General features: G+C 37.8%; 1 pseudogene; it reads left to right on the top strand.

Moving 5' to 3' along the window:
* Positions 1-4,417: 4,417 nt before the first annotated feature.
* Positions 4,418-5,799, top strand: LOC110935364 (annotated as a pseudogene).
* Positions 5,800-9,590: the final 3,791 nt, after the last annotated feature.

Raw genomic sequence — 9,590 nt, forward strand, 5'->3', positions numbered from 1 at the left:
TGATAGCATACGTTACAGCTGAATGAAAGGAACTGTAACTGTCTGGGGTTGTGACGAAAAACTAGGTTTTTCGTTAATATGGTTCTCGACGAAACATTGGGGTCTTTCGTCACCCACTATCTCGACGAAAGACCATCCTTCGTCATGGGTGAATCACCAGAGAGACTTTCCACGAAAGACAAGTCTTTCATGGAGAGTGTTGTAAATGAAAACAGACTGTGATGATTTCAAAACTCTAACTGTTACATGCTAACGATGTTAACTAGGATAGAGAAGCATGATCCAACTCGTGTGAGTAGACAATACAGATGTTATTAGTTAATACGTGATATGCATGCTAACAATTGTACAGTAACTCTGTGATGAATGCAATCTTTGAAATACGTGACGTATTTGATAAATCTTGAAACTGATTGTTACTGACAACCACGGTAGGGTTGGTTGAATAACTGGAAGGGTAATTAAACATACCGAGCAAACCTAAGGTGAGTTCACTGCTCTTTTTCCAAGCATGCGTCCTAGGGAGGGACATCTAGTAAACATTCCGGGGAGGAATGTCGGGTTATTGGGATGTTGGTTATTACACTCATTTCTATCATTAAGTCCCATCATATACCGATTGGTTGTCGGGGAGGCAACGGGGTTATTAGTTAATAGCGCTATTAGGTTTGGCACCCTCACACCGTACCGGGGATGATGGTCGTGAACTAATTACCTTAACCACTTGACCAATGTATGATAGAGCATTGGGGTTGGGCAAATAATCTGGAGCCATCTGTGGTAATCGAGTTAATAACAACATCTAATCTCTGAAATGTTTTATACTCATATCTGGTAACTAAAACGTGTTAACAACTTTGAACTCACCAGCGTCGTTTGACACACTTGTCTGCATGCTTACAGGTCGTTAGATTCTTGTTTATGGACTTGCTATCTGGGAGTGCTGGAGTGGTCATGGGTCGAGACTCTTGGATACATGTTTCGTGGTTTTGAACACTTGTTTTGAAACGGTTGATTAACATTTTACATTATGCTTCCGCTGAACGTTTACTTGGGTTTTAACTTATGACTTGGTATTATATTATGAAATGAATGGAATGTTTTATTTAAATATTTATTATAGTTCAATGTGATTAGTGGCTGAATCCTGGTACGTCACACGCCTCGCGGGGATTTCCGCGTGTGGTATTTTGGGGGGGTGACATATTTCCATAATGCAAGTATTGTTGATTACACAATCTTTTACATCTTTAACAGTTACATTGCAAAAAACTCTGCTGCAACACCATTTTAATACCATCTGACAAAAAAAATCTAGTCAAGTTTCAACGACGTCAATTCCTATTATCAGTATGTTTTGCAATGACAATAAACAAAAGTCAAGAACAATCTCTATCGAGTGTTGGATTGTATTTAAAATATCCTGTTTTCACACATGGCCAACTTTATGTTGCATTGTCAAGAGTAAAAAGCAGAGCCGGTGTAAAGTTACTTATATTAGATGAGGATGGAAATGTTACAAGTAAGACAACAAATGTGGTGTACAAGGAGATTTTTAGTGAAATTTGAATTTTATTTTGTGCTTTTTAAACTATCCTATGTATTTTTAACTATATTTTGTTAATATAGAATAAAATTTCTTTTTTTTATTAATTCCAAACAAAATTAAACTATCCTTATTTGTTAAACCGTGTGTACACGCGGTTTTTAACCTAATAGAATTACAAATTAAATCGTTTAGGGTATTTGCAACCTGTTTAACAGTATGTAAGCTAGTTTTATCTAAGGGTCTGTTTGGTATGGGGTAATGTAATGAACGAAGGAATGGAATGGACGAGGTAATGGAATGGACGAGGGAATGCAATGGATCATTACCATTCCATGTCTTGTTTGGTTACCATGTGAATGGAATGAATTATTATTATGTATTGTTCGGTAGGCAAGAAAAACGGAGTAATAAAATTAGCGGTGATTGGTGATGGTGGTCGGTGGTCGGTGGTAGTGATTGTGGGTGGTTATAGGTGGCGGTGGTGGGTGTCCGCGGCGGCAATGGGTTGTGGTGGCGGCGGCGAGTGGCGGTGCGGCGGTGTGGCGATGACGGCGGCGAGTGGCGGTGCGGCGGTGACGACGAGTGGTGGTGGCGACAAGGTGGCCGTTGGTGGTGGGTGGCAGCAAATGTGGCGGTTAGTGGCGGCGGCAGCGGTTGGTGGTGGCGGTGGTGGTAGCATTGACGATGGTGGTGGGCGGTGGCGGCGAGTGGCGTTGGCGGTTGGTCGTAGTGGTGGGTGATAACGGTGGCGAGTGGGTGGCGGCAGCGGCGGTGACTGTCGAGGTGAGGTGGTGGCGGGTGGCGGCGATGGCGTCGGTGGTGGGTGGTGGTGGTGGTGGTGGGTTGTGGCGAAGGTCGTGGATTGTGGTGTTGTTAATGAATGGTGCAAGAGGGATGGAATGGAAAAAAAACATTGGGGGTGGAAGGAATGATTTTGAAGGAATGGAATGCCCTTTTGGAATGGGTGATTCCATTCCATTGACCAACCAAACACTCTTTTTTTCATTTCCTCGTAATCACTCATTCCATTCCACCTCTCATTCCTGCATACCAAACAGTACCTAATATATTAAATAAAATTAGACTTCAGTAATTTTTTTATTTGGAAAAATAACAAATGAGTATTTTACACAAGGCCGAACTAACGAATGATAAAAAGATGAGGATGAATCTAACACATTGAGTTGGATCATTGTCAGCTGCACGTGTGGACCAATCAATGGATGTTAACGTATGAAAAAGCAACACAAACTTGTACTACATTCTCTATATCATAAAAAAAGTAATATTTTAGTTTTGAATTGTTTAAAAAGATTTAAATACATAAACAGATTAGACATTTAAAATGGATCCTTTTGAATTGTTTAAAAAGATTTGAATACATAAACAGATTAGACATTTAAAATAGATCCATGTAAGTGTAACATTTATATTTCTGAGAGTGATTGTAAATTTTTACGAGTGAGGAGAGAAAAAAAGAGAGAAAAAATTACTATTCTCATTAAATTAAATTTGGAGCAGATACTATTCAACTCTAAAAGTTTTTTTATATTTTTTGAAAATGGTTATAAGTGAAAGATAGAAAAATATAATGATAAAAGTATAAAAAATATTATTACTTAATTGAAAATGAGAGAAAAAATATAATGTTTTTTAGGATAATTATAGAGATGTATAATATTTGATTATGAATGCTCTTAGATCAATTAAAGAAACTTATTGTCATATCATCACCATATAGATATTATTCTCATGTGTTAAAAAAAATCTCACTATAAGGGGATCCGGAGTATTGTGCGGGTCGGTCTGTCCGGGTTAGGACCAACGTCAGAACACCACCGTCACCTTCGCAGGTAAGGCAGGCATGTTCCGAAAGCTATCACCACAATCCCACTAGAGATTATTGTTTTCAATGTACGTTTTAACCGTTGCACCCCAAAAATTGACCATTTAATATTTAAAAAAAATCAAATTCAAATAATCAATTAAATTTTCTTTATTTAACCAACCCATTTTATTATTCAATCTATGTTGTAGACATCAAACTCTCTTAATTTTATATGTCTATCTACCAAAACCTCTCTAAATAATATGTTTCCATATTCATAAAATGGCAAGGAACTCGTGGACTAAAGAGGAAGACATCGCGTTGGCGATGTCATATGTCGCGATCCATCACGAACGTAATGGTCAGAAAACATATAAAAATGTCTTATTTCTAAAACGCAATGGCTTAAAAACACAAAAGAAAGTGTTCTCTCTAAAACGCAGTAGACTAAAAACACATAAAAATGTGTTTTACCTAAAACACAATTACTAAAAACACTTCAAAAATGTGTTTTTCTAAAATGCAATGGTTAGAAAACACATAAAAATGTCTTATTTTTATTTATAGAAAATTTATTTATTTTACAGATGTGAAAAGTTGTGCAGTTTTAATTTTAAAATGAATTTAATATTAAAAGATCTCATTGGTTTGATTTTTTTTCTGGTAAAATCAAAGCTGTGTATATTTTTAATAACGTTTACTAGATGATATATAAATAGAATATAAAACTTTAATATAATAATACATAAATTTTATCAATTCCAGTATTTTTTTTATATATTTACAGATATAATTTCTATTTTGACGTTGATTAGAATAATGAATATGTTGGTCAAAAAGGTTGCATATCCTTGATTTTGATTTGGATAATTTTTTTTTTGAAAGGAGAACTTCATTAACAACCGCGAACAATACTGCCACATCAAACCCCAACAGACCCCACGAAAGATGACTATAAATAACACATGAACATCCTACATCTATTCATCATCTTTCTTTGCAATACAATCCACATAGATATATATATTTCGTGTCAAGAAAACATGTTGGGAGTCTTCAAGAATGGGTTGGTGAGTGCACCAAAAGAACTGAATAGCCCATCATCCTCTTTCCATCAACACGAAGAAGATCAAGATCAACATCCCTTGAAGCATTTCTTGAAATCCTACACCAATGCGTTCTCGATTTCGTTCGGAAATGATGTTTCTTTGGCTCTTGATCCTTCTTCTCAGGTCCCGTTACCATAACAAAGGTATGTATGTCAGGCGGATACTAGAGGTGTCCAATTCGAAAGCCTTTTGTGACATTGATATTGATAATATGCATATGCATGCAGGTTGTTTTGTAGCATGGATGACATTTACTGCATATTCTTGGGGGGTTTAAACAACTTGTGCACCCTTAACAAGCAATATGGGTTAACAAAGGTAGCTAATGAACCCATGTTTGTGATACAAGCTTACAAGACCCTCCGAGACCGTGGTCCATATCCGGCTCATTCGGTTCTCAAAGAGCTTGATGGGAGTTTCGGGTTTATACTCTATGATGTCATGTCTAAAACTGTCTTTGTATCACTTGTAAGTTGCTTTAAAACTTTACCTATAATATTACAACTAGAAGGGTAATATTGACCTTTATGTTAATATGTAGGGTGCAAATGGGGAAGTAAAGCTCTTCTGGGGCATAGCAGCTGATGGCTCTGTGGTAATTTCTGACAACTTGGTGGCCATTAAGTCTAGCTGCTCCAAGTCATTTGCTCCCTTCCCAACCGGTTAGGATTCTTACTCTTATTTATTGAGGGTAAAATTGTCTATTACATGGTGTATTTAACTACTATTTATGGTGGTTAAATGAAATATCTTTTGTGAGTTATCTGTGGGTTTTGGGTGTGTTTTATGGTTGAAATTTTGATGTTTTATGACTTTTTACACTTTTTAGAAAATTTGGTTTTGTATCCAACTCCTAGCCTATATAAAGATAAATGGCCAGTTTGGTTTTAAGAAACGCTTTTCAAATCCTTAACTGAACCGTATAAATCTCAAACTAGCCGATTTTGATCAAATTAACCGGTTCGATTGGTTCTAACGGTTTATAAGCATCCATGTTTGACAATTTGATTTTGTGCACATGTTGTTTAGGATGCATGTACCATACAGAAGGAGGGCTGATAAGCTTTGAGCATCCAAAGAAGAAGATGAAGGCAATTTCAAGGGTTGATAGTGAGGGCGTAATGTGTGGTGCCACATTCAAAGTTGATATGTATTCAAAGACCCAAACTATGCCAAGGGTTGGAAGTGAAGCTAATTGGGCTACTTGGGGCGTTTGACTTTTCCTTGGTTGATTCGACATTGCTTTTGATAAAAAAAAAAAGTTAATTTTTTTTATTTATTTTTTGTTGTATTTTTTTTTTTTTTTTGCATTGTAATTGAATTTGAACACTTATTTTATCTAAATACCTGTTCGCTTCTCCTACTTCAAATTGCTGTCTTTTAAAAACAGTATTAATGTCATAAATTTAAAAAATAGATACATATGATAGGTTCAAGTTCTTATAAATTTAAAAAGTAGATACATATGATAGGTTCAATTTCTTATAAAAGAGGTAAAGTGTGTGAGAAATATTATGGATCACATGACATTATTTAATTTTATGGACTAAGGGAAATAAGGTAATTTTATGGACATGTGACATTATTTATTTTTTAACGTATCAATAATTGATATTCATCGACAATATTATAAACCACCATACAATTTTCAAAAACAGCACGACTTGAATCGTAACACAGTCATGGTGTTTAACATTTGGAATAATTGTATTGATATTCAAGTCACGGTGTTTTAACACCATCTTGGGATAATTGTATTGATATTCTTGATGTTAAAACACCATAACTTGAATAGCACTACAATCATTCTAGATGTTAAAACACCATGACTTAAATCATAAGACAATGTTTCTAGATTCCAAATGTTAAAACACCATAAATTGAATCACAATACAATGCTTGTAGATGTTTAAAACAGCACGCCTTGAATCACAATACAAGTAAAACACCATTGTATGAACATAGACAAAACATCATGGACTAAAACATCTGAATGAAACGTAATTTTTTGGGTAAATTACACTTTTCGTCCTTTTTGTTGGTGTCGGATTACAATAGATGCCATTTAACTTCAGTAATTATAGTCATAATCCTTTATTTGGAAAACTCAGTACACCTTTCGTCCTTTAGCACTAACAAGGTTAAAATTTTCAGTTAAGTCTATTCACTCAAGGGCAATTTAGTCTTTTTACTTGATTATTTATAGTATAATAAAAGAAAATAACATCAAACATAACTACCCTCTTTTCTCCCTTGCTCCCCGCCCCCCCCCCCCCCCCTCTCTCTCTCTCTCACACACACACACACACACACTCACTCACACACGTTGAACTCTTTTGCTATCTAAACAAATCAGTAGCCACCACCATCAAACCTACAACCACCAGATCTGAATCTTGTCACCAACAACCCACCACGATATGGAGCATGTCCATGTTTTCAACCACTTTCGTCGTCATCACTTTCTGGCACCATCACCAGCCGTCGCCACCGTCACCTCCTGCCAACACCACCAGGCACCCCACACCCCCTCTCTCTACATCTGACGCCCACGCTACCAACGTTGCATTTTTTTCTTTTAGATCCGCTGGTGGTCGCCCGTTAAGCTCTAAGTTCGCCCTCTTCATCCATTATAGATTTGAAGATCTAAGTTTGTCGTTGCGGTTTCATTAAAAAAGACGAGAAGAACTTGCATGTGCATTGCATGTGAGTTTTTGAATTTAAAACATGCTAAATTTACCTTTATACTTTTAATCTAAAAAATTAATTAGTTTAATGGTAAACGTTATTTACAATTATATCATTATAATCTCAACCATTAGATTCTAGATCCAAGGGTGTAAAACACTTCTTACACTTCTCACACACAACACCCCTTTTTTAGATATTATGATTGTTTTAAGTAAATATAAGTTTTGAAGGATGCATAAAACTATCCCTATAATATAGAGTAACATGTCATATTCATGGATCATCTTTTGCCAAATCCGGCATCAAATTATCTCTTAGCCGATAATAACGTCTCCATTATTATAGGAATAAATTAGTGATAATTATTAGTTTATTGTATTGTATATCCTTTCCTTAGCCATGTATATCTCTTCCTATTTTCCTAATGTAATGGTGCCTATTTAAAGGGCCTTGTTTATTCAATGAAAACACAAAGAAAATTATTTGACCATAAACTCTTTTATGGTATTAGAGCTACGGTTCTGATTTTCTTCTCAAACCCTAAAACCCTAGCCGGCGACTTTCTTTTTTTTCCGATCCCTTCCTTTTTTTCCGATCGCTGCCATGACTAAATCCGATCAAGCCGAGCCATCCCAGAAACCCGCAGCCACTCTCCATCCGACGTATTCTGTGACAAATATCCATACCAAAGTACGCACTCTTGATGGCACCAAAGTTATGTATTCTACCTAGATTAAGCTGTTCAAGCTGCATGCGGTGGCTTGTAAAGTCCTCAGCCACATCGATGACACCAAACTGCCTGCTGAAACTGATGAAGACTACGCCTCCTGGAAAGAAATTGATGCTCTTGTGTTGCAGTGGATTTATAGCACCATCTCAGATGATATACTAGGTCGAGTCTTGGATACCGAGACGACTGCCCGCGCCGCTTGGGTCAAGATTGAGAAGATTTTTTTTTAGCAATAAGAAAGCACGAGCGGCTGCCCTGGAAACCAAATTCGTTAACCTCACGTTATCAGCATGTTCGTCTTTAGACGATTACTGCCTACAGCTGAAAGATCTCGCTAGTCAACTTAGGGATGTTGATCAGCCCGTGACCGAGTCTTGACTCGTCTTACAACTCGTACGTGGCCTACCCGCAGAATTTGACACAACCGCTTCTCTTATAAATGCCCAGGACGCTGACTGGGATTTAGCTCGAAGCATGTTGCAGGATGAAATGATTCGCCAAGTTGCCCGCCAAAGCCCCCTTAGGCACCAACCTCACAACAGCCATCCTCCAATCCATAGCCATTGTCTCGGCCTTCCAACAACCCTAACCCGTCACCCACAGGCTACACACGGGGTCGGGGACGGGGTCGCGGACAAGGTTACTGAGGTCGCGGTGGTCGCGGACGTGGGGGTGGCCATTTTCAGCAGCAAACAAACAGCCCCTAGTCTTTTCAGACAGCCGGATACCCACAATGGGCATGGTGGAATACACCTCCATGCCCGTATCCAACTCAACCTGCGTAGAATTCTTCTGGTCAGCTGGGACAGCCACCCGCTCCACAGGCAAACTTCATGTACCAGCAGCCTGATCCAAATCAGCCGCATCCAGCAGCACATTCAGGCCACATGCAGCCCGGGTACAATGCCTTGTGCCCGTCGGATCTCCAAGCTGCTTTTACCGCTATGCATCTGAATCAAACAGACCCCACAAAGTTCATGGATAAAGGCGTTGAACGACACATTACTCAGGACCAGGGTATGATTCAACAACCTTTATCTTCTCCTGTTAGTAGTAAAATTTTGGTAGGAAACGGTCAATGTTTACCAATATGTGGATCCAGGACAGGTTTTCATACCGTTTTCGACCGTACATACATCCTACCCGATATCCTTTACAGCCCCAAAATTATTAAAAACCTTATCTCTGTTAGACGTTTTACTCGCGATAATAATTTGTCTGTTAAATTTGACCCGTTTGGTTTTTCTTTTAAGGACCTAACAACTGGAAGGATTCTGTCACGCCACAATAGCACCGGGGATCTCTACCCTTTCACCGCCCCTCAGCTTCCGCCCTCTGCTTGTTTCATCACCTCTACTTCTTTACCTTGGCACGAGCGTTTCGGCCACCCTGGTGCTCAAGTTTTGGATATTCTTAGTCGTAATTTTAATTTACCATGTAATAAAAACAAGTCTTTTTAGCATTCTTGTCAATTATCTAATAGTAAAAGACTTCCTTTTTATGCTTCAAATTCTTTTACCTTTTCGTCTTTTGATATCATCCATTGTGACTTATGGACATCACCAGTTACAAGTAAAAGTGGCTATAAATACTATATGGTACTCATTGATAACTTCTCACACTTTCTTTGGGCTTATCCTTTAAAATATAAATCTGAAACTTTACCAACCATCATTAAATTCC

This window comes from Helianthus annuus, chromosome 1, assembly GCF_002127325.2.
Source record: "Helianthus annuus cultivar XRQ/B chromosome 1, HanXRQr2.0-SUNRISE, whole genome shotgun sequence".
Taxonomy (NCBI): Eukaryota; Viridiplantae; Streptophyta; class Magnoliopsida; order Asterales; family Asteraceae; genus Helianthus; species Helianthus annuus.